General features: G+C 43.3%; 1 pseudogene; it reads left to right on the top strand.

The window, feature by feature from the left end:
• The window catches only part of LOC147688932 (uncharacterized), a 55056-nt pseudogene extending 28865 nt beyond the window's left edge, over positions 1–26191 (top strand).
• The last annotated feature ends 380 nt before the right edge of the window (positions 26192–26571 follow it).

Genomic DNA, 26571 nt, shown 5'->3' with positions numbered 1-26571 from the left:
CCAGCAGTTTTAGATATAGTCTTCTCTAATGAATCCAATTTAGATTTCAAATTCTCAGACAAAATAATTGTTGCTCCCATATACTCTATTCTGTCAATAGCTTCCAGTTTCACAATCTCTTGGTTTTCTACATTCAACATTTTGTTGTTGAAGATGGAACATTCTTCAAGAGTTGGCATCAAACATATTCCAGATTTCTTCTCAGTAATTTTATGAAAAATATTCTCTGGCAGAACGTCTTCTTCTGGATACAAATTTGACAGTAATCGTGCATGTAAAGCTTCTTTCCCACGCTCAGTTACTTTCCCGATTCTAACATCTTGTAGAATATTCTTGTAATCTTCATCCTTCGCCTGACGCATATTTTCACGCAGCTCAGCATAATTGAAGTTTAACCATATGTTAACGTTGCCAATGCTCCCTAGGCACTTCCTGGTATCTTCATGCGTAAGCAGTTTAAACACTGGTTGTCCTTTCACTGGTGTCAGCTGCAGAAGATCACCGAAAACAATGATGTGTTTGCCACCAAATAACACATCATACTCTGTTTTAAGAACTTCCTGCATTCTCAAATGCACAAAGGCAAGCATGACATTGGAAACCATGCTTACTTCGTCAATGATAAGAAGTTTCATCTTCTTCAGGACTCTAGATACTTCACAACAAGCATCTCCCGCTAACTTGTGGTATTGTAATTTGTTATCATGCTCCACTGGCAGCATCAGTTGCCGATGCAAAGTAATACCTTTAATGTTATGTGCTGCCAGTCCAGTTGGAGCGGTGACAACACAAGACAGCGATGACTCAGTCCTTTTCTGCAGATAACATGAAATTGCTTTAATGAGGAAACTTTTTCCAGTTCCTGCTTCTCCACTCACGTACAGTCGGACAGGCTTCAACGACGTACATGAGCACTCTTTCTTCTCATGACTTAATCCATGATCAATTTGGCTGGTAACTTTGTCATATATTTTCCTCTGCTCAACGTTGAGTTGTCTTTCCAAATCTTCTAAGTTAACCGCATCCTCCTGAGCATGTGCCATGGCTCTTTCCACTTCAATCATGGCAGTGGCAGCTTCATTTTCGATAACTGGTCCTCCTAGTGGATCCTGACTCAATGAAACAGAACTCTGACTGTCCTGAGAACTGTCTCTAGCAATCTCAGCTGCAATTGTTGCTTCCTGCTCGATTTCTGCATTCATTATTTCTAGATATTTTGGAAAAACAGGACATTCTATGGACTCCTTGGCTGCATTGAAAGAGTCTTCATAACAGAGGAAATCTCCAAGCAGTTCCTCTTCTGCACGCCAAGGCTTGAAAAGTTGCAAAAGAGCTAAATAGAAAAACTCTTTTCTTTCTGGAGATTCACAATCCAATTTTCGATGATTTACCAATAGACATTTTCTTTGCTTGACCAGACATCCCTCACTTCCAATTACAGCATACACTCCTTTATCAATATCTTCTTTGATGTTCCTCTTGAAAATGTAATTTTGTAGAACCTCATACAGACAAACATTCTCCAGGTGACTGCTTCTATTTGGATAATATGTATCCAACATGTTGGTCTTCAAAATATCTGTACTGCTTGGCTCCTTCTACGCCAAATACTCAATTTCCCGTACAGGTTTCAGAACTCGATTACGCGTTGCAGCAAGACCAAGACTTGCCCAAATGATACTCCTAGATTTGGCATGGAGACTTGCTGAAGATAACCGATCAGAACCTTCGTAAGCTCCGATTTCTCGATGCGACAACATCTTCAGACTGAAACTGTACAACTTCTTACTGAGGCTCTTTTCATGGTAAATGTCCTCCCACATATCCTTGAGTTCTGTCTTTTCTTTTTTTGTGATGTATGACGTCACATACCGAGCCACAGCCATACAGTTGTCAGCCACAAACTGTATATCCATGTTAGCATTCCACATGGACAAAATCACTGGGTTGTAGTCGTTGATGTTCTTCGACTCTTCGTTTCTTTTCAAATTGCATGTATTTTTGGGTGATTTCCTCGTCACATTATGTCGCAGCGAAGACATCAAATTGTTCACTCTTCCTTTAGATATCACCGATCGTGGAAATCCAAAACGACATTTTGTATAGTACTTGTTCTTGTTTCTGAATTTACGACGACAGTACTTTCCACAACGATTGCTTTGCTTTGAAACCGTAAAACTTGTTCTCTTAGACTTTTGTCTTCCTTTGTCTTTGGAACAGCACATGTAGAATACTGTTCTATGAAATTCATCACTAAGTCATCCGGATCTGTTCCAAATTTAGGTACATCTTTGATCCATAGCAGCATATGTATATGAGGAGCACCTCTTGCTTGACACTCCTTTCTCCAGAAGAAATCCAACACCTCTCCAAGAGGTGGATTTTTCTTGTTCGTGATGAAAGACATCATAGCTTCAAATCTATGATTGAAGTACCTGCATACATTCACTGGATCCAAAGAGCACAGTTCTCCGGGTGTCTTGAATTCAATATTTTCAATGTTTCCATTTGCCTCTCGTAGAAATTCAAGTAAGTCTTCCCAGCCATACTCAGCACAGCTGAGAGTGAGGAACCATGCGGGAGTTCCTAAGTTCCTCAGCATACATTTTAAGTCACCATGACGACGGTACCAATACTCATTGGTACCACGCTGACATTCCATCAGATTAATCAGGTGAGAATCCAAAATACTGTCTTGCACATTGACTTTATCCATAAAGTCCCTTGCCAAGATATTTCGCAGTTGTACACCACTTTTCAAGATGTGGTTCACTGCATAAGACAGTCCAGACAGATCACTTTCAAACAGTAGATGAAACAAACAGGGAATGCATTGACGAAACCTAGGATCTTCTCCATACAATCGTAAAGTCCGGTATTCAGAAGCAGGAATTTGATCAGGTCGCTCATCATATCGTCCTCCTCGACCTGTGGGAAATAACTGTGGAAAACACCGAGCTTCCAAACTTTCCTCCCAAACACTAATGGGACTCCCTTTGGCTTGTTTCATTTAAAACAACTCAATAGCATTCCCCATGACTTCCTTGGAATGCAAAGGATGAACACTATAATGTTCATATATTTCTTCATTTTTAGAGGCTTCTACTTTCTCAATTTGTCCAGCACACAATTCGGTGTCTTCTTCTTCACTTACTTCCTCTTTTGCAACACATACATTCTTGTAGTACTCATTGTTTTTTATCAAATACAATGTTGCCTTTTTGACTTTCCTAACATCCACTAAATCTTGCCAGATTTTCTTACTCTTTGTCGGAACCCCATTAATTGGATAACCAGAGGTTCCTCCTCCACTTTCTCTACTCCAATTGTATTAATGTTTTTCTTCAAATCTAAAGGCAAATAAACAACTCTTCCCTTTAATCCTCTCTGTAAATCTGATGGAGGCAATTTCCCTGTCTTTGGCTCCATTCGTACAATAGCCTGAAAGGGATGCACACTTTGAATCAAAATAGATTCATAAGTATTTAAATCCTTCAATTCAGAAGGAATGTTAACCAATTCCAGATTATTATGAACCGCTTTAGCAGGCATCCGGTTTTGGTTTAATTTGTTAAAACAATAAGTACACATACATTGGTCCGATCCCAAATCAATACAATTTTCTACCATCAAGTATGTGGCAAAATCCTTCCATTCACTATTGTTTTCCATTTCACTCTTTGCATATAAATCCACTAAGTTAGTCTGATTCTTATAATAAGTCCGTCGACAACACACACAAGTGAAATTAGGCCTCTCACTTGATTTCACCTGAAAGATGGAAATTTCCTTGTGAAACTTATCTATATTAGAAATCTGTACACTCTCTTCCACATTACCTTCTTCTACTGGGTCAATTTCAACATTTTTCTCTTTACTAGCAAAGTAACAGAACTCAATTATGTTCGCTTCCCGGTTCGCTACCCGGTTCGCGTACCGGCAGCTAACCGCGCGAAGAATTAAATTTTTTTGACATATATGAGCTTCCTCAGCCACCCTCAGAAAACCTAGGGGGTCAGGATACGTCTCCCGTGCCCCCTTATACCCATTTCCCACATTGTTTTTCCTCCATCTTGTGATTAAATTCGACCGAAACACAAAATGGCGAACTCCCGTTACGCTACCATTGAGCTACCCGGTTCGCATACTGGGTAGCATTTCTACAGGGAAAAATTGAACTTTTTTTATTTGCCCCAAGGGACACTTTAATAGCCCCCACATCATTCCTAGGGGGTCAGGGAGGATGTACTCTGCCCCCTTATGCTCATTTCCCACTTTGTTTTTTCCACCTCTTGTGTCTCGATCCTACCGAGACACAAGATGGTGGCCGCTCCGGACTGTTTAGAATGTTGACAGTCACCGGGGAGCCAATCCGCTTCTCATCGCGAAGTTCCGTTATGCGTCAGGTACGCGAACCGGGGCGCTAACCAGGACGCTGTCACAGATATATCTGTTTTTAAAACGTTAATTTCTCAAAATCCACTGGAGCACATATATTGAGACATAGCAAAGGCACGTCGGGCAAACCAAATCTACAATTTTGCCAAGTTTCGTATAAATCCATTCAGCCGTTCGAGCTAAAAGTGATTCCAACCGCCCTATGGAAAAATGAACGGGAAAAACGCGTTTTGGGACCCCCCTTTTTTCTCGGCCCCCCCTTGACAAACCCCCCCCAATTTTCAGGGGCTGCTCAGAAACGATATGTGCCATTTTCCTGAAAATTTCAGCCAATTCCGTCCACAAACGCCAAAGTTATTCGACATAGAATTTTCAGAAATCCCATAGGAAAAAAATCCTAACTATATATACCTACTGGCGACCGCCAGTAGGTAATACATATATATATATATATATATATATATATATATATATATATATATATATATATATATATATATATATATATATATATATATATATATATATATATATATATATATATGAAAAAAAGACGATTCCTGCATAGAAGAACCGGAGAGACACAGCGGGGATTTCAGGAAAGGATTTTATTCCAGCAGAGTGTGGCATGACGCGTTTCGACAGCAATGTCTTTTTCAAATGCCTGTTACACCTTCAAATCCGCCAATCCGTTTTTAAGTTGAACACGGCGTCTTGCCATTGGTGGCCATCCAGGTGGGTCAGGTTGATTGAAGGAAAAGCGTTGTAGCTGCGTCGGCAAACTACAACTCCCAGCATTCAACAGTCATGGAAAGCCAGGTAAGTTACTCCCCCTGAAACCACTGTAATCTCGTGGAGTGCTGGATGAATGTGGACGCTTGTAAAACGAAAAGACTGTGCAGCTGCTGGAGTCTTCTCCTCTCCCGAGTCCCCAAGCGTCTTGACCGCTAGTAACTCCTGCAAAGCTGAATCTGAAGCCAAGAATACCGTGATCCTGACTTCTCCGTGAGGTCACAGACTGCTGGGCTGCAGCGGAAGCCTTGCTGATTAGGAGTGCGGTGAGCCGGAGTGCTTCCAATACCTTGGATAATTAAAGAGAGTGCCGTAGCTGCCCTTGTGCCTCCGGCCACCTCAGAAGACGCGGCTATTCCAGCGCGCCCAGGGGCTGACGCGCAATTTGAACGAAAAAAAGACGATTCCTGCATAGAAGAACCGGAGAGACAGCGGGGATTTCAGGAAAGGATTTTATTCCAGCAGAGTGTGGCATGACGCGTTTCGACAGCAATGTCTTTTTCAAATGCCTGTTACACCTTCAAATCTGCCAATCCGTTTTTAAGTTGAACACAGCGTCTTGCCATTGGTGGCCATCCAGGTGGATCAGGTTGATTGAAGGAAAAGCGTTGTAGCTGCGTCGGCAAACTACAACTCCCAGCATTCAACAGTCATGGAAAGCCAGGTAAGTTACTCCCCCTGAAACCACTGTAATCTCGTGGAGTGCTGGATGAATGTGGACGCTTGTAAAAGGAAAAGACTGTGCAGCTGCTGGAGTCTTCTCCTCTCCCGAGTCCCCAAGCGTCTTGACCGCTAGTAACTCCTGCAAAGCTGAACCTGAAGCCAAGAATACCGTGATCCTGACTTCTCCGTGAGGTCACAGACTGCTGGGCTGCAGCGGAAGCCTTGCTGATTAGGAGTGCGGTGAGCCGGAGTGCTTCCAATACCTTGGATAATTAAAGAGAGTGCCGTAGCTGCCCTTGTGCCTCCGGCCACTTCAGAAGACGGGTCTACTCCAGCGCGCCCAGGGGCTGACGCGCAATTTGAATGAAAAAAAGACGATTCCTGCATAGAAGAACCGGAGAGACACAGCGGGGATTTCAGGAAAGGATTTTATTCCAGCAGAGTGTGGCATGACGCGTTTCGACACCAATGTCTTTTTCAAATGCCTGTTACACCTTCAAATCCGCCAATCCGTTTTTAAGTTTAACACAGCGTCTTGCCATTGGTGGCCATCCAGGTGGGTCAGGTTGATTGAAGGAAAAGCGCTGTAGCTGCGTCGGCAAACTACAACTCCCAGCATTCAACAGTCATGGAAAGCCAGGTAAGTTACTCCCCCTGAAACCACTGTAATCTCGTGGAGTGCTGGATGAATGTGGACGCTTGTAAAACGAAAAGACTGTGCAGCTGCTGGAGTCTTCTCCTCTCCCGAGTCCCCAAGCGTCTTGACCGCTAGTAACTCCTGCAAAGCTGAACCTGAAGCCAAGAATACCGTGATCCTGACTTCTCCGTGAGGTCACAGACTGCTGGGCTGCAGCGGAAGCCTTGCTGATTAGGAGTGCGGTGAGCCGGAGTGCTTCCAATACCTTGGATAATTAAAGAGAGTGCCGTAGCTGCCCTTGTGCCTCCGGCCACTTCAGAAGACGGGTATACTCCAGCGCGCCCAGGGGCTGACGCTCAATTTGAATGAAAAAAAGACGATTCCTGCATAGAAGAACTGGAGAGACACAGCGAGGATTTCAGGAAAGGATTTTATTCCAGCAGAGTGTGGCATGACGTGTTTCGACAGTAATGTCTTTTTCAAATGCCTGTTACACCTTCAAATCCGCCAATCCGTTTTTAAGTTGAACACGGCGTCTTGCCATTGGTGGCCATCCAGGTGGATCAGGTTGATTGAAGGAAAAGCGTTGTAGCTGCGTCGGCAAACTACAACTCCCAGCATTCAACAGTCATGGAAAGCCAGGTAAGTTACTCCCCCAGAAACCACTGTAATCTCGTGGAGTGCTGGATGAATGTGGACGCTTGTAAAACGAAAAGACTGTGCAGCTGCTGGAGTCTTCTCCTCTCCCGAGTCCCCAAGCATCTTGACCGCTAGTAACTCCTGCAAAGCTGAACCTGAAGCCAAGAATACCGTGATCCTGACTTCTCCGTGAGGTCACAGACTGCTGGGCTGCAGCGGAAGCCTTGCTGATTAGGAGTGCGGTGAGCCGGAGTGCTTCCAATACCTTGGATAATTAAAGAGAGTGCCGTAGCTGCCCTTGTGCCTCCGGCCACTTCAGAACACGGGTCTACTCCAGCGCGCCCAGGGGCTGACGCGCAATTTGAATGAAAAAAAGACGATTCCTGCATAGAAGAACCGGAGAGACACAGCGGGATTTCAGGAAAGGATTTTATTCCAGCAGAGTGTGGCATGACGCGTTTCAACAGCAATGTCTTTTTCAAATGCCTGTTACACCTTCAAATCCGCCAATCCGTTTTTAAGTTGAACACGGCGTCTTGCCATTGGTGGCCATCCAGGTGGGTCAGGTTGATTGAAGTAAAAGCGTTGTAGCTGCGTAGGCAAACTACAACTCCCAGCATTCAACAGTCATGGAAAGCCAGGTAAGTTACTCCCCCTGAAACCACTGTAATCTCGTGGAGTGCTGGATGAATGTGGACGCTTGTAAAACGAAAAGACTGTGCAGCTGCTGGAGTCTTCTCCTCTCCCGAGTCCCCAAGCGTCTTGACTGCTAGTAACTCCTGCAAAGCTGAACCTGAAGCCAAGAATACCGTGATCCTGACTTCTCCGTGAGGTCACAGACTGCTGGGCTGCAGCGGAAGCCTTGCTGATTAGGAGTGCGGTGAGCCGGAGTGCTTCCAATACCTTGGATAATTAAAGAGAGTGCCATAGCTGCCCTTGTGCCTCCGGCCACTTCAGAAGACGGGTCTACTCCAGCGCGCCCAGGGGCTGACGCGCAATTTGAATGAAAAAAAGACGATTCCTGCATAGAAGAACCGGAGAGACACAGCGGGGATTTCAGGAAAGGATTTTATTCCAGCAGAGTGTGGCATGACGCGTTTCGACAGCAATGTCTTTTTCAAATGCCTGTTACACCTTCAAATCCACCAATCCGTTTTTAAGTTGAACACGGCATCTTGCCATTGGTGGCCATCCAGGTGGGTCAGGTTGATTGAAGGAAAAGCGTTGTAGCTGCGTCGGCAAACTACAACTCCCAGCATTCAACAGTCATGGAAAGCCAGGTAAGTTACTCCCCCTGAAACCACTGTAATCTCGTGGAGTGCTGGATGAATGTGGACGCTTGTAAAACGAAAAGACTGTGCAGCTGCTGGAGTCTTCTCCTCTCCCGAGTCCCCAAGCGTCTTGACCGCTAGTACCTCCTGCAAAGCTGAACCTGAAGCCAAGAATACCGTGATCCTGACTTCTCCGTGAGGTCACAGACTGCTGGGCTGCAGCGGAAGCCTTGCTGATTAGGAGTGCGGTGAGCCGGAGTGCTTCCAATACCTTGGATAATTAAAGAGAGTGCCGTAGCTGCCCTTGTGCCTCCGGCCACTTCAGAAGACGGGTCTACTCCAGCGCGCCCAGGGGCTGACGCGCAATTTGAATGAAAAAAGACGATTCCTGCATAGAAGAACTGGAGAGACACAGCGGGGATTTCAGGAAAGGATTTTATTCCAGCAGAGTGTGGCATGACGCGTTTCGACAGCAATGTCTTTTTCAAATGCCTGTTACACCTTCAAATCCGCCAATCCGTTTTTAAGTTGAACACGGCGTCTTGCCATTGGTGGCCATCCAGGTGGGTCAGGTTGATTGAAGTAAAAGCGTTGTAGCTGCGTAGGCAAACTACAACTCCCAGCATTCAACAGTCATGGAAAGCCAGGTAAGTTACTCCCCCTGAAACCACTGTAATCTCGTGGAGTGCTGGATGAATGTGGACGCTTGTAAAACGAAAAGACTGTGCAGCTGCTGGAGTCTTCTCCTCTCCCGAGTCCCCAAGCGTCTTGACTGCTAGTAACTCCTGCAAAGCTGAACCTGAAGCCAAGAATACCGTGATCCTGACTTCTCCGTGAGGTCACAGACTGCTGGGCTGCAGCGGAATCCTTGCTGATTAGGAGTGCGGTGAGCCGGAGTGCTTCCAATACCTTGGATAATTAAAGAGAGTGCCGTAGCTGCCCTTGTGCCTCCGGCCACTTCAGAAGACGGGTCTACTCCAGCGCGCCCAGGGGCTGACGCGCAATTTGAATGAAAAAAAGACGATTCCTGCATAGAAGAACCGGAGAGACACAGCGGGGATTTCAGGAAAGGATTTTATTCCAGCAGAGTGTGGCATGACGCGTTTCGACAGCAATGTCTTTTTCAAATGCCTGTTACACCTTCAAATCCGCCAATCCGTTTTTAAGTTGAACACAGCGTCTTGCCATTGGTGGCCATCCAGGTAGGTCAGATTGATTGAAGGAAAAGCGTTGTAGCTGCGTCGGCAAACTACAACTCCCAGCATTCAACAGTCATGGAAAGCCAGGTAAGTTACTCCCCCTGAAACCACTGTAATCTCGTGGAGTGCTGGATGAATGTGGACGCTTGTAAAACGAAAAGACTGTGCAGCTGCTGGAGTCTTCTCCTCTCCCGAGTCCCCAAGCGTCTTGACCGCTAGTAACTCCTGCAAAGCTGAACCTGAAGCCAAGAATACCGTGATCCTGACTTCTCAGTGAGGTCACAGAATGCTGGGCTGCAGCGGAAGCCTTGCTGATTAGGAGTGCGGTGAGCCGGAGTGCTTCCAATACCTTGGATAATTAAAGAGAGTGCCATAGCTGCCCTTGTGCCTCCGGCCACTTCAGAAGACGGGTCTACTCCAGCGCGCCCAGGGGCTGACGCGCAATTTGAATGAAAAAAAGACGATTCCTGCATAGAAGAACCGGAGAGACACAGCGGGGATTTCAGGAAAGGATTTTATTCCAGCAGAGTGTGGCATGACGCGTTTCGACAGCAATGTCTTTTTCAAATGCCTGTTACACCTTCAAATCCACCAATCCGTTTTTAAGTTGAACACGGCATCTTGCCATTGGTGGCCATCCAGGTGGGTCAGGTTGATTGAAGGAAAAGCGTTGTAGCTGCGTCGGCAAACTACAACTCCCAGCATTCAACAGTCATGGAAAGCCAGGTAAGTTACTCCCCCTGAAACCACTGTAATCTCGTGGAGTGCTGGATGAATGTGGACGCTTGTAAAATGAAAAGACTGTGCAGCTGCTGGAGTCTTCTCCTCTCCCGAGTCCCCAAGCGTCTTGACCACTAGTAACTCCTGCAAAGCTGAACCTGAAGCCAAGAATACCGTGATCCTGACTTCTCCGTGAGGTCACAGACTGCTGGGCTGCAGCGGAAGCCTTGCTGATTAGGAGTGCGGTGAGCCGGAGTGCTTCCAATACCTTGGATAATTAAAGAGAGTGCCGTAGCTGCAATATATATATATACATATATATATATTACCTACTGGCAGTCACGAGTAGGTAGTTATAGATAGGACCAAGTTTCCATAAGAAGAACATTTTTTATTTTGCTTATAACTTTGGCGTTGTTTGATGAATCTTCATGAAATTTTCCAAAATAATTCTTTGTTCATATCAGCTCCTATGATGCAAGTTTGGTTGTGATTCCTCAAGGGGGGGGTGAGAACAAAGATGGCTCCCAAAACGTGCTTTCTCCATGTTATTTTCCATAGACAAGGCTACAGGTCAAATGGATGAACGGAATTACCCCAAATTTGGCAGGAAGAAGGGTATTAGTCTAAAAAGCACTCTTTTGTTAATTTGGTTTAAATCCTTTCAGTATTTTTTGAGAAATATCGAAATTTACTGATATCGATATTTGGGAATTCTGCCATCTGATTGGCTGGGGAATTATGAGCACGAGCTTGCTGCTTATTGGTTGCGAACGGTTGCAACTAGGAAGTGTTGGCAGCCATTTCATGTTAACGTTGAAGCAAGTAAGGGGGAAAAATGGCAAAAAAAAGTAGGAAAGAGGAGGGTAGGAGTACTGTGAGATCTGTGGGGTGGTTAGGATGTGCTATAGAGGGAGTGTGAAGCAAAGTATTTACCCCTACCGGTGCGAAAGTGCTATTTTGCCCACAGTGAGATGGTGGTGAGGTGAAGTGCCGGTACACTCAGGGATGAAAGCGTGCGCCTAAAGCGTGATCTGAGTGCTGTAAACTGATGTGCTCTGGGCATTGTAGCATACTGGCCGATGCGAAGTATTTACCCCTAACAGTGTGAAAGTGTTGTTTTGCTCACAGCAAAATGGTGCTGAGGTGAGGTGCCGGTACACTTGGGATGAAAGTGTGCGCCTAAAGCGTGAGCTGAATGCTGTAAACTGATGTGCCCCGGGTGCTGTAGGATACTGGCCGTTGTAGCATACCTGTGTAAGTAGTGTTAGTATGCGTTTATACTATACAGTGAGTGGGAAGCAAACTACTCACCCCTACCGGTCTGAAGACTCAGAATGTTGCAATGCCACAGAAGACAAATGGTGAAATCAGGTGTGTCTAAGAAAGTAGCTGTGTGTAATAAAGGGATGGAGTTTGAAAGTTATATAAAAAGTGTGCTTATTTAAGTGCCAGGAATGGACCCACTGGTGCATGAGCTAAGGCATTCAGCTGAGGTAAACTCCAACCACTTTTGCTGTATACAAACGTAAGCTCCTGTATCAGTGAATTCTTCATTATATGTTAAAGTTTCATATGACATAAACAATACCTATTAGACTTGAATGAGTCAAATTTCTACAATGAAAATAAAGGTAGCATACCATTACCACATGTATCCTTTAGGAAAACAAACAAACAAAAAACATTTTGAAAAATGTAATCATCAAACTTCTTAGGTACCCTGGTACTCTTTTTTTGTAACACAAAATTATCAACAGTGCAACAGTCAGAAATATCTTGTACAGTACATTCAATCTGGTGCGTGTTAGAATTGGTAATAGTTCTACCCACATTGGAACTTTGAGGAGGAAGACAAACATTGTGCTTATGAGAAGCACATTCAGTACCCTTCTGGTCAAACCATACATTATTGTGTTTAGCTGTTTCAAAAAAATATTCTTGTACAGAGAGCTAAGGCATCGAGCTAAGGCAAACTCCAACCACTTTACTGCTGTATTCAAATTGAAGCTCCTGCATCAGTGAATTCCATATTACATGTTACAGTTCCATGTGACATAAATAATAGCTATTAGACATGGATGAGTAAATTCTATACTGAAAATAAAGGTAGGATACGATTACTACACTGTGCCAACCAGTTCCTATAAAATGTTGTGTTTTTTTTATTTTGATCACCAGCTTGTGAGCAGAGGCTGAGGATGAATAAATTTGTGAGAAAGGGCTTTGTGGATAACAGGCAGGCAGAGAGACGTGTGCACAAAGAATAGACATGGTTTCAAAATGGATGTTAGGCCAATTTAGCAAGTAAATAGCGTACTTCTTTAGGCCATACATCACCGATCTCTGGTTAGAGTGGAGACGTAATGGAGCAATAATGAAAACAGAGTTCAAATCCCTGAGCACACTTAGAAAATTATTGTATGAAAGTAGTACAATTGAAGTGTATTAACATTTTTTAACACCTTAAATGCGGCGCAATTCCCTCCCCAGTGCTGCGCTGTCCATTGGAACTAGTGCTGAATGAACGTTCAATGGACGTGTGCAGCACTGGCGAGGTAGTGCTGCCGTCGGCCAACGCCCTGACGCAGCACTTAAGGGGTTAAAGGAAATAGTCAAAAAAGATATAAAATTTCAATAGAAGAATAACATAAGTTTCTTACAAGTCTTGGAAATTGCAGTGCGGAAGTGCTTCAGCGGCTTGAGATGCGTAATGTTCTAAGAGGTCATTGTTGCCATCGTGTGAGAGAAGCGAAGCGATCCAATTCATATCCTCGAAGGGACAGTAATGTTCCTTGAATGTTGGAGCGGCAATGTGAATTGTCAGGCAATCTGCGATGTTGTGAAAGGTCATATGTTGCAGAAGATCTTTCGCAGCTGCGCAGAATTACCTTTCCGCCACGATACATGTTAGCATTGCATCCACCATTGCTCCACTGCCTGAACAATCAAGTTCAAGGTTTTCAAGATACTGCATTACCTGCTGGATATAGGGAGCGATTGTTGGGATGTTGGCAAGGCATACATCTATTCCCCAGCGAATAGGCAAGTTTTGCAATAAAACGATGGTTACACGCAGATTGCATATGTGTAAATAAATGTCATTTTGTAGCTGGCTCCAATAATAGATAAGAGGGAGGCATCAAAAAGTAGTTCAATTTCTTCACGGTATTGATTCATGTAGAGATGTACTCTGACGGACATGCTTGTTACCAAGGGGAGCACAGACATTTTTTTAAAGCAAATTTTGTAGTCGGATGACCGGACAGAGAGCAAGAATTATGGACACTGTTCCTGTTATTCTAGAGATGATCGAATGAATGAAGTCTGGTATTAAACCAAAAACAGTCTGAAAGCCTGAGAGAAGGTCGGAGGAGACCCTGGTAAAAAGCCTGCCAGACCTTGAGTGTGAGATGTGTTAAAAATTGTGTAACTATTCACAGGTTGTAATGGGAGGTTCAAATTTAAAAGGGACAGTATTTTACTTGAAGTTCGTTTTATCTGCAATCGATAAATTTCTTTTGCAGAAGTGAGGGGCACTTCTGTTCTAAACAAAAGCGCTTTAGTTTTTAGTTACTTTAATGAAATCTGTTTTCAAAGTAGGGATTGAAGGCCAAGTTGAATTTTGGGAGTTATTTTGGGTGGGTGGGAATAGACAATGCCACGGGAAGTTACTCGGTTTGAAACAGTAAGGACATACGGTATGCCAGCTCACATTCTGTAGGAGTGCAAGTTATTGAGAAGCAGATAACTACCGTTAGAAAGCTGCGTGAATGTTGGTCTGATTGTGGGAGTTGGCGTGCTTTCAATAAAGCCCACAAAATTGGGGGCTGTAAGCTTAGAAGTGTTGTGCCGGTGGACATTCTTGCATAGTAATGAATGACTGCCATTGTGGTCGCACTTTTCACCTGTGAGAAAGACTTCTGTATGCTCTTTAAGACAGAGTTATGTAAATGGGAGAAAACACTGTTCATGAATAAACATGCTACCTTGTATAATCACATAGAACATGACAAAGAACATGTAGATCTAGCAGACACAACTACACTACGTACTGTGGAAACCGTGGCTAGCCATGTACACAAACCAAACATGGCATGGCACCTCTGTTACACAATGTAAAATGCGGGGAGAGATGAGTATGTACAAAGGTGGCAAGTGATTCTCGATTATAAACGTATACAATGCAAAGTGTTGAGGGGATTTGCCGGATAGACTTGAGTTTGCAGAGCACAGGCATGTACATGCCAGCATATACTGATGGTGTATTGAGTGAAGTAGACAGTGGAAGCAACCATGATAGTACAGTCAGTAGGTAAGATTACGGAAATGTAGCTCGTACGTGGCCACCCCTCTTTCCCCCCAAGTCTTTAGCGTAGTGGGCTGGCTCGGGGTACGCAAGGCTAGCGTAGGGGTATGAATAAAAGGCACGTTTTTCTGGGTGTGGTTCTCTTCCGGAATGGCGAAAGTGTCAGTCAGGTCTGTGCAGCTTACACCGCTACGAGGTTGATGGCAACAGATATTACTCCTAGTACGGCCTGCCCACAGTACACACCATCGCTGGCTGTGCACATGCTGAATGCTTTTGATGTAGCTATATGAGTGTTCTAGAACCGATGGACCCTTTATGATACAATCTTTTTGTGTATTATTTCAGATCTATTGATTGTGTCTCAGTATACCACAAGTTGTGGTTCTTTTCAGATAGAATATTTTTCTGTATTATTTCACATCTACTGTCCCTGCCTTACTGCAGCACAAACTATTGATTATTTTATTATTGAATGTCTGTGTGTGTGATCCAATTATTACTGTTGTAGTTGATAAGAGCAGCAATCATTCCCTGAAGGCGGGTTTACACTCACTCCACACGCATCCACCACAGACGTCACAGGATATTGGACGCTGGTAATAAAAAGGTGTTGAGCCCGTACCCACTTCCACTATATATCTGTGTCTGTGTGTTCTTTATCTATGCATGATACTGCCCCTGGGCCGTACTACATTACATTGTGCTGTGGACAGCGTATGCAACCATGTTACCTCTTGTAGTGGGGAAAACTTTGGTTATGTAACTTTTAGGTGTGTGGCTATCACAGGTGGAAGGCTACTTTACAGACGATGAATATTGATGAAGATGGTGGTTGCATGTTGTGTGTAGTGTAAGATATGTGTACATAGCAAAAACTTTCAAAAAAGCTCTCTAAGCAGAAGAGGTGTGTCTCATCAAATGCTGTAGAGAGAATGACTAAAATTGATGGCGTTTTGCAAGTGCTACAATGGGAAATGTTATGAACTAATAAAATGCTTTTGTTTAAGGTCACATGGCAATCGCGCACTCTGGTATTTGGGAAAACTTTGGTTATGTAACTTTTAGGTGTATGGCTATCACAGGTGGAAGACTGCTTTACAAACGATGAATATTGATGAAGATGATGGTTGCATGTTGTGTGTAGTGTAAGATATATGTACATAGCAAAAAGTTTCAAAAAAGCTCTCTAAGCAGAAGAGTTGTGTCTCATCAAATTCTGTAGAGAGAATGACTAAAATGGGTTGCGGTTTTACAACTGCTACAATGGGAAATGTTATGAACTAATGAAATGCTTTTTTTTAAGGTCACATGGCAATCGCGCACTCAACGTGCAAGGAGACTGCACTCTACGCGATTTTGAGACAATATATTAACAATAATATAAGTTTGTTACAGTTAGAAATATATATGGTTAAACTTTTTTAGATTATTGCTTGCTCTCATATACATTTTAAAGTTATTAACATATACTTTTGAGACATAAAAAAAAAAATGAGGGAATGGCATACCTGGTTCGACACCATGCGTCTATGACGTAAGACAGGGCCTGGCAGGGTGCACTCATCGCGTAATCAATGCGCAGCGGGCGTGACCCCATACATACATGACGTATCCATCGCATACCAAACTAGCAGCTGGCGCGACCTCATATGTATATGTTGTTATGCGGGACATGGTGCCACGAACCTGTCGGATCAAAATGTGTATCATTTCAATATGGTGGATAGGATTCGCGTGCTGATGAAGCTTGGTACACTACCTTTAGTTTTCTCCCAAAAAAAGAGAAAATTATATACATATTTTTTGGGGAAGATATATAATTTTACATGATTTTAAAAGTTAAAAAAATGATGAGAGAGTTGAAAAATATTGTATTTTAATTTTTATTATAGGTTTTATAAATATTAAAATATGAAATTAACATTTAAAAAACCTTCGAAATTCACTGAAAAAAACATAGGTTTTACAGACATTTTAGTTAGTAATTAGCATTTAAAAAACCATAGAAATTCACTGAAAAAACCATAGGTATCAGAGACGTTATAGTTAGTTGAACATTTCACTCATACTAAACAATGGAAATTCCCCTGTTATAGTTAGTTGAGCTAACTATAACTCGTGCCCCCACAATGAACTGCTGATGACGTCACATATTACATCATTCATGACATGGTCAGTGACATCACTGATGACATCACTGATAACATCTCAAATGACATAATTTCTCCCACAGCCCCCACACCACCATACCGGACACTAGCGAGAAAACTATAGGCCCTTAAAACTCAAGGGATGCATATGGTATGATCGGATAAATACCAAGTAGGTTTCTGCAACCCAGTACTCACCACACCCTCTGGGTCTCCTGCAGAGTCTTTTTACTTAGTCCAAATGACACCCCAACCTAGGAACACTAATACCCTTAGAGACCTAAAGGACAGTGTTGGAACAAAATATGTGGGATTGATGAATGCACGATTCACCTTACTCATGGACAATAAGTCCTGTGAACAGCAGGAGTAAGTCAATAATGAAAATGACAGCAATAAGAAATTACGGGACAGAGATGATGAGGTTTCACTTATCTCGTCAGCCTATGGGTCCCAGAGAAGGCTGACGATTCCTGAACATTAGCAGCAGGTGTCTTTGGAACCTTAGGACAGCAACATGGTCAGACATGGAAAGGAGAATGGGTAGGGGTTCAGGGTGATAGACTCATTGGCCAAAAGGAATGACAGGGGAAAATTGGCACAAGTATGGTTTGGGGGTGGGCATCAGGACCATGCCGCATTCTTGGAAACCTTCTTCCACAGAGGGCAAGCTGAACTAGATGATAATAAGAAACAAACAGATGGCATCCTAACTAGTGCAAGGAAGTGCCGTGAAAGGATATAAGGTTTATTAGAATAATAAAGGGGTTACCTTTCACAGTTGGAAGGAGGTGAAAATTACGACGATTTGAGAATATCAGACCTCACCTGAGCAAAAAGGAAAACTGAGATCGAATGTTTAATAGGTACTATGGTCAGCCTTACACAGGGACGTTTGACATTGGAAGAAGTGTGACATTCTGAGAGGACACTTTGGGTCAGCAGCCAGTGCACTCTGTACTGCCAGACAGAAAAGGACTCAATCCAAATGAGATAGGGACTAAGGTAGAAAATAGTTGCTACAATGTGTCCCTTTTACTGACAACTTAGCAGGTTGGACAGAAGGCACCAATGATGACACTGTGGCTGTAAGATGAGTTTTTTTTAACTCCAAAACATGGCAAATGTGGGGATGTGAATTTTCAGCACATAGGTGATCCAGAAAGGAACTAATACTTTATGACAAGAAGTCATACTTATGGCAAAAGCATACCAGAAAGTATGATTCACAGCATTCTGAAAGGCTTAGTTAACATACCCCTGCCCTAATGGCCCTTGTATATAAAGGATGAGAGTACAACTTTATGCGCCCTGATCCCATGTGGACAAAGAGAACCTCAACAAACAAATGCCACCCCTCATTGAAGGGGCTTGGAAGTGGTTAGAAGCTCTTGAAAAACATACTGCAGGAAGTACTCGTGCAATAGGTGATATCAAGAGCCTATTATGTTTCCTTACAGGACATGAGACAGATACACTATTTAAGAAGGCAGGAGTACTGCAAGTGATGTGACTGATTCTATATTTGACAGATCGTCCTTCAATAATTATAGATGGATTCTTATGAAACAACTGAGAAAAATGTATCCAGACAGGCCTGAGATTGGGTCTCTTATGGCACAGACAATGCAGTCAAATGAGGATCCTGCCCAATTCCAAAGTGGAATGACTAAAAAATAGACACAGGAAGTTGCGGATAGTTGGGATATGACTGGAGGAAATGCCATACTGTTTTATAATATAGTAAAAAAGAGGCTATCAGCTGAAGTGCAGCACAGACAGGACAGCATAATGACCTTAGACGCCAAACCATGGACAGAGACACAAGAACATATAGTGCAATTATGCAAGAAGAGGCAGGAAAAGGAAAACAGCGAGAAAGGCAAAATAGAAAAAGCAGCAGCCAAATTGGTCCAGCTAAAGTTGGCCAAGAAAACAAAGGGAGGAAATGCCACTGCCATTACTCAGTTAGCTGAGATCTCCCTTTGAATGCCTTCTGCAGGCATCCCAATACAACCCAAACCATATATCCAGGTGAATAAATAACATGAAGGGAAAACGAGAGTGAGGAATTTTTGGGGGAATAAGACCGAACACACTCAAGAGTGGACAGATGAGCCACTATGGCAGGAAGCCAGGACATTTTATTAGGGACTGTGGGTCGAAAAAAGAGGAATGAATATAATAAAAAACAAAGTGTGGAGTGTCAAGGGGAATGTTTAACGACCTGTCTGCTCAATCCCCTATTCACAAGATAGTACACACACAACAGAGCAGACCAGGTGTAAAGATGGTGTGTCACTATACCAGTCTGTGATACAGTTGGAAGCACGTGTGAACAATTGTTGTTGAAAACAAACTGCGATGTAAAACACAAAATTGTTGAAAACAAACGCTATGACGATTCCCATCAGACCATCCTTTTGGTGGAGTTTAGGTCATGTGGGAATTACTGATCAATCCATACCGCATCCGACCATATGATGCCGCTGCGGGGATGGATATCAGTGATCTAGCCCTGATGTTTTATCCTAGACTAGTGTAAATAAAGTGCAGTGCTCAAAAAATATGTATGGTGACAATTAAAATTGACTACACAGTTTCTAGAACATTGAAACAGAAATCGATGTGTCAAAGGTTAAAAACACGCCGGGTAGTAAAGACTACCCTATGGCGCTATGCAGAACGGTCAACATGTTTCAGCCAATGGGGTACTGCCCTGGCTTTCTTCAGGACCGTAAGACATGGAGAAGCTACTGCAAATGCACGTATATATTAAGTGAAAAAGTTTCAGTAAATGTAATTAAAGAAGTTACATATCTACCAGGAACCTTGAGCGCTAATTTTAACTACTGGAAGGAGAGAAGTATGTCTTCTTCCTAATGTAAAGACAAAAAGTCTTATTATTTGCAGCAACACCAGATAACACACATACAACCGCATGAATACACATATGACCCCATAGACAGACACACCTGCATGAATAATTTACATTCTGCATATTGGAAAAGCATATTAGCTAAATCACCTAGAGGCATTTCCTCATAGTGATACTCACCCAGCTTTGTGTGGGTGAAGACCTCACCTCACCCGGCGACCGCTCGGGAGTATGAGGCCACGCTCTATAGTGTAGAAAAAAGGAACACATTCAGCACACAACTGTAATTTGCCCAACCTAATTATTCTACACATATAACCCAAAAAACGTGTGACAGACACTACCTGTTACACCAAACGCCAAATTACCTAGGGAATCCCATGGACTATTTCGAAATCTCACATGCTGCGACCTCTTGCATGTCACAGAACACCATATAGACACATAGGTGTGCCTATAAATATATACTTATTAGATAATTGCTGAGAAAAACTTGCTCAAGAAGCATAAAGGATAGCTTGCTAAGCCACCTGGAGGCAAAAAAATCCTTTTAGTGCCTAGAGACTTAAATCAACAGAGTCCCAACTTATGAAAAGACTTCTATATGGTTAAAAAGCCATCTAAGTTCTTACTAGTCCTATCTACTTAGCAGGAGTAGGCTAATCTATTCCCCTTCGCAGGAACTGACTCATGTGAAGAGAGACGTATAGAGAAGACGTGTGGGAACAGACCCTAGGCAGCTCACCTATCCGTCGGTGCCCCGGATTGGAAACCAAGCGGAAGTGGAGGTGAATAAGATGCCGCCCTTCATCTCTTTATAATCGCCATTGATTGGATGTAAGCGCGAGGAAAGCCACTGTTTCCTCGCGCAAGTGCAATCAATGGAAAATGCAAAATCATGGTGCATCACTTCACCGCACATCGGCCACAGAAAAGGAATCCCTGAAAACTCCCATCCTCAATCGCTTCAACGTGTGCACAGTGAGATGTCTGTGCCAGACAATGGAACGCATTTGGTCAAACAATGTATTCATCAAAGTATACGACCTCGGCTTCCGCGCATGGCCCGAAGGGAGACACTATTCCCTCAGGCATGCACGCGAAGACTGTCAATGAACCGAACTCGGCAGTATGCAAATAGGGTCTTTCTCAGTGTGAAAAAAGCCCGGAGAGAGGTTGGAACGTACTACCCATTCTCTAGATGGTTACATTTAGTAGCACATCCTTTCTAGAATCACTCCACATCGGGATGCTTATATAAAAAATATATTGGTGGTAATGCCCCTGATGCTGAGATGTTGACTCGAGGAGAAAATACGTCTGAAATGAGTCAAAATATGAAGGAGCCTGACTCTGCCTCATATGTGGTCAACTGAAAACATACTGCAGTATACTAAAAACATACTGTAGTTTACATGGAGAAAACCCGCTTGTTGATGGAAAGTGAACAACATATTATCATCACCAGGTGTCAGAAAAGGGATGGGTTGGACGGGGTGGACAGGTGGGGAACATGCACAATTCAGTTGGGTGAGCTAGAGGTGCAAACCAAGATTTGTTTGCATCCATTCTTTAATCGACCCGCAGCTGAAAGTTGCTCTAAATACTAAAAAACAAAGTGTGGACGGTCAAGGGGAATGTTTAACTACCTGTCTGCTCAATCCCCTATTCACAAGATACTACACACACAACAGAGCAGACCAGGTCTAAAGATGGTATGTGACTATACCAGTCTGTGATACAGTTAGAAGCACGTGTGAACAATTGTTGTTGAAAACAAACTGCGATGTAAAACACAAAATTGTTGAAAACAAACGCTATGACGATTCCCATCAGACCACCCTTTTGGTGGAGTTTACGTCATGTGGGAATTACTGATCAATCCATACCGCATCCGACCATATGATGCCGCTGCGGGATGGATATCAGTGATCTAGCCCTGATGTTTTATCCTAGACTAGTGTAAATAAAGTGCAGTGCTCAAAAAATATGTATGGTGACAATTAAAATTGACTACACAGTTTCTAAAACATTGAAACAGAAATCGATGTGTCAAAGGTTAAAAACACGCCGGGTAGTAAAGACTACCCTATGGCGCTATGCAGAACGGTCGACATGTTTCAGCCAATGGGGTACTGCCCCGGCTTTCTTCAGGACCTTAAGACATGGAGAAGCTACTGCAAATGCACGTATATATTAAGTGAAAAAGTGTCAGTAAATATAATTAAAGAAGTTACATATCTACCAGGAACCTTGAGCTCTAATTTTACCCACTGGAAGGAGAGAAGTATGTCTTCTTCCTAATGTAAAGACAAAAAGTCTTATTATTTGCAGCAACACCAGATAACTCACATACAACCGCATGAATACACATATGACCGCATAGACAGACACACCTGCATGAATAATTTACATTCTGCATATTGGAAAAGCATATTAGCTAAATCACCTAGAGGCATTTCCTCATAGTGATACTCACCCAGCTTTGTGTGGATGAAGACCTCACCTCACCCGTCGACCGCTCTGGAGTATGAGGCCCCGCTCTATAGTGTAGAAAAAAGGAACACATTCAGCACACAACTGTAATTTGCCCAACCTAATTATTCTACACATATAACCCAACAAACGTGTGACAGACACCACCTGTTACACCGAACGCCAAATTACCTAGGGAATCCCATGGACTATTTCGAAATCTCACATGCTGCGACCTCTTGCATGTCACAGAACACCATATAGACACATAGGTGTGCCTATAAATATATACTTATTAGATAATTGCTGAGAAAAACTTGCTCAAGAAGCATAAAGAATAGCTTGCTAAGCCACCTGGAGGCAAAAAAATCCTTTGAGTGCCTAGAGACTTAAATCAACAGAGTCCCAACTTATGAAAAGACTTCTATATTGTTAAAAAGCCATCTAAGTTCTTACTAGTCCTATCTACTTAGCAGGAGTAGGCTAATCTATTCCCCTTCGCAGGAACTGACTCATGTGAAGAGAGACGTATAGAGAAGACGTGTGGGAAGAGACCCTAGGCAGCTCACCTATCCGTCGGTGCCCCGGATTGGAAACCAAGCGGAAGTGGAGGTGAATAAGATGCCGCCCTTCATCTCTTTATAATCGCCATTGATTGGATGTAAGCGCGACGAAAGCCACTGTTTCCTCGCGCATGCGCAATCAATGGAAAATGCGAAATCATGGCGCATCACTTCACTGCACATTGGCCACAGAAAAGGAATCCCTGAAAACTCCCATCATGAATCGCTTCAACGTGTGCACAGTGAGATGTCTGTGCCAGACAATGGAAAACATTTGGTCAAACAATGTATTCATCAAAGTATACGACCTCGGCTTCCGCCCATCCCGAAGGGAGACACTATTCCCTCAGGCATGCACGCGAAGACTGTCAATGAACCGAACTCAGCAGTATGCAAATAGGGTCTTTCTCAGTGTGAAAAAAGCCTGGAGAGAGAATGGAACGTACTACCCATTCTCTAGATGGTTACATTTAGTAGCACATCCTTTCTAGAATCACTCCACATCGGGATGCTTATATAAAAAATATATTGGTGGTAATGCCCCTGATGCTGAGATGTTGACTCGAGGAGAAAATACGTCTGAAATGAGTCGAAATATGAAGGAGCCTGACTCTGCCTCATATGTGGTCAACTGAAAACATACTGTAGTATACTAAAAACATACTGTAGTTTACATGGAGAAAACCCGCTTGTAGATGGAAAGTGAACAACATATTATCATCACCAGGTGTCAGAAAAGGGATGGGTTGGACGGGGTGGACAGGTGGGGAACATGCACAATTCAGTTGGGTGAGCTAGAGGTGCAAACCAAGATTTGTTTGCATCCATTCTTTAATAGACACGCAACTGAAAGTTGCTCTAAATACTAAAAAACAAAGTGTGATGGGTCAAGGGGAATGTTTAACGACCTGTCTGCTGAATCCCCTATTCACAAGATACTACACACACAACAGAGCAGACCAGGTCTAAAGATGCTATGTGACTATACCAGTCATTAAAGAATGGATGCAAACAAATCTTGGTTTGCACCTCTAGCTCACCCAACTGAATTGTGCATGTTCCCCATCTGTCCACCCAGTCCAACCCATCCCTTTTCGGACACCTGGTGATGATAATATGTTGTTCACTTTCCATCAACAAGCGGGTTTTCTCCATGTAAACTACAGTATGTTTTTAGTATACTACAGTATGTTTTCAGTTGACCACATATGAGGCAGAGTCAGGCTCCTTCATATTTTGACTCATTTCAGACGTATTTTCTCCTTGAGTCAACATCTCAGCATCAGGGGCATTACCACCAATATATATTTTATATAAGCATCCCGATGTGGAGTGATTCTAGAAAGGATGTGCTACTAAATGTAACCATCTAGAGAATGGGTAGTACGTTCCATTCTCTCTCCGGGCTTTTTTCACACTGAGAAAGACCCTATTTGCATACTGCCGAGTTCGGTTCATTGACAGTCTTCGCGTGCATGCCTGAGGGAATAGTGTCTCCCTTCGGGCCATGTGCGGAAGCCAAGGTCGTATACTTTGATGAATACATTGTTTGACCAAATGCGTTCCATTGTCTGGCAAAGACATCTCACTGTGCACATGTTGAAGCGATTCATGATGGGAGTTTTCAGGGATTCCTTTTCTGTGGCCGATGTGCGGTGAAGTGATGCGCCATGATTTCGCATTTTCCATTGATTGCGCATGCGCGAGGAAACAGTGGCTTTCCTCGCGCTTACATCCAATCAATGGCGATTATAAAGAGATGAAGGGCGGCATCTTATTCACCTCCACTTCCGCTTGGTTTCCAATCCGGGGCACCGACGGATAGGTGAGCTGCCTAGGGTCTCTTCCCACACGTCTTCTCTATTCGTCTCTCTTCACATGAGTCAGTTCCTGCGAAGGGGAATAGATTAGCCTACTCCTGTTAAGTAGATAGGACTAGTAAGAACTTAAATGTCTTTTTAACCATATAGAAGTCTTTTCATAAGTTGGGACTCTGTTGATTTAAGTCTCTAGGCACTCAAAGGATTTTTTTGCCTCCAGGTGGCTTAGCAAGCTATCCTTTATGCTTCTTGAGCAAGTTGTCCTCAGCAATTATCTAATAAGTATATATTTATAGGCACACCTATGTGTCTATATGGTGTTCTGTGACATGCTAGAGGTCGCAGCATGTGAGATTTCAAAATAGTCCATGGGATTCCCTAGGTAATTTGGCGCTTGGTGTAACAGGTGGTGTCTGTCACACGTTTGTTGGGTTATATGTGTAGAATAATTAGGTTGGGCAAATTACAGTTGTGTGCTGAATGTGTTACTTTTTTCTACACTATAGAGCGGGGCCTCAAACTCCCGAGCGGTCGCCGGGTGAGGTGAGGTCTTCACCCACACAAAGCTGGGTGAGTATCACTATGAGGAAATGCCTCTAGGTGATTTAGCTAATATGCTTTTCCAATATGCAGAATGTAAATTATTCATGCAGGTGTGTCTGTCTATGCGGTCATATGTGTATTCATGCGGTTGTATGTGTGTTATCTGGTGTTGCTGCAAATAATAAGACTTTTTGTCTTTACATTAGGAAGAAGACATACTTCTCTCCTTCCAGTGGGTAAAATTATCGCTCAAGGTTCCTGGTAGATATGTAACTTCTTTAATTACATTTACTGACACTTTTTCACTTAATATATACGTGCATTTGCAGTAGCTTCTCCATGTCTTAAGGTCCTGAAGAAAGCCGGGGCAGTACCCCATTGGCTGAAACATGTCGACCGTTCTGCATAGCGCCATAGGGTAGTCTTTACTACCCGGCGTGTTTTTAACCTTTGACACATCGAATTCTGTTTCAATGTTCTAGAAACTGTGTAGTCACTTTTAATTGTCACAATACATATTTTTTGAGCACTGCACTTTATTTACACTAGTCTAGGATTAAACATCAGGGCTAGATCACTGATATCCATCCCCGCAGCGGCATCATGGATGGATATCAGTCGTATGGATTGATCAGTAATTCCCACATGATGTAAACTCCACCAAAAGGGTGGTCTGATGGGAATCGTCATAGCGTTTGTTTTCAATAATTTTGTGTTTTACATCGCAGTTTGTTTTCAACAACAATTGTTCACACGTGCTTCCAACTGTATCACAGACTGGTAAAGTCACATACCATCTTTAGACCTGGTCTGCTCTGTTGTGTGTGTAGTATCGAATGAATATAATACCCAGACACGGGCAACATATGGCTAACAAGTGGCACCAACTAGTGGCATTATGGTGCAACCCGCCATGAGTCCCCAAGTGACATATCTCGCTCAGCCCAAGTGCAACAGCAATATTAACAACAGTTGCAGCCCCAGTAACTATAGCAACCCATGCACCAAATGCAGACCGGGCCACACCTGACAACGCAGTCCACCTTACAACAGCAGAACTCGCAAGGAGGGGTAACTGTTTGGGGAGGATGCCCCTTCTAGCAAAATTACATGGGAGGATATGTCCAATGAAGGTACCCACAGAGTGGTCTCATGTATCTAGTCTAATCAGTAACCCATTGACACTGAGGCCACAAGATCCTGTATCCATGAGAAAGGCCTTCCACTGTTAGATGTATGAATGGACACACAGGGGTTACTGGAGCTGTAATGAAGGTTTCATTGACTAAACCTGTGGAGATGGAAATATGGGGGAGATATGTTGACGGTAGTCTCTTATACGCCCTGGCAGTTCCTGCTTACCTGTTAGAACGTGACCACATGGCAACATTTAATTGTCCACCCACTTTGAAGAGGATGGGATGATGATATGTTCAATATCAGCAGTGTCCTATGCATACATCATGATAATAGTTGCACACCCCACAGTCAGTGACCAGGTGAGGGCTAGA

This window comes from Lissotriton vulgaris, chromosome 10, assembly GCF_964263255.1.
Source record: "Lissotriton vulgaris chromosome 10, aLisVul1.2, whole genome shotgun sequence".
Taxonomy (NCBI): Eukaryota; Metazoa; Chordata; class Amphibia; order Caudata; family Salamandridae; genus Lissotriton; species Lissotriton vulgaris.
This window is presented reverse-complemented; position numbering and strand designations above follow the sequence as displayed.